The 220-nt window shown below is 47.3% G+C and overlaps 2 protein-coding genes across 6 annotated transcripts in view; both read left to right on the plus strand.

Moving 5' to 3' along the window:
- msrb3 (methionine sulfoxide reductase B3) overlaps positions 1-220 on the plus strand; it is a 168,848-nt gene that overhangs the window by 168,271 nt on the left and 357 nt on the right. The gene's annotated exons all lie outside the window — the stretch shown is intronic.
- Positions 1-220, plus strand: part of ntn1a (netrin 1a) — a 248,630-nt gene that overhangs the window by 92,494 nt on the left and 155,916 nt on the right. The window lies entirely within an intron of this gene.

Genomic DNA, 220 nt, shown 5'->3' on the forward strand with positions numbered 1-220 from the left:
CTGCTAAAGACCGGGCAAAGCAGTACCCCGATGTCTTTCACGAAAGTGGGGGGAAACTATTCTGCACCCCGTGCAACTGTGTGTTTGGAGCATAAGAGAAAGTTGATGGTGAAGACCCACTTTGATTCATTCAAACATTCGAAAATGCTTTCTGCTGCTACGGACAAGAAAGCCAAACAACTCACGTTCACCGAGGCATCAACCTCCAAAACCCTTTCGA

This window comes from Notothenia coriiceps, unplaced genomic scaffold (genome assembly GCF_000735185.1).
Source record: "Notothenia coriiceps isolate Sejong01 unplaced genomic scaffold, NC01 NC01_scaffold00037244, whole genome shotgun sequence".
Classification (NCBI taxonomy): domain Eukaryota; kingdom Metazoa; phylum Chordata; class Actinopteri; order Perciformes; family Nototheniidae; genus Notothenia; species Notothenia coriiceps.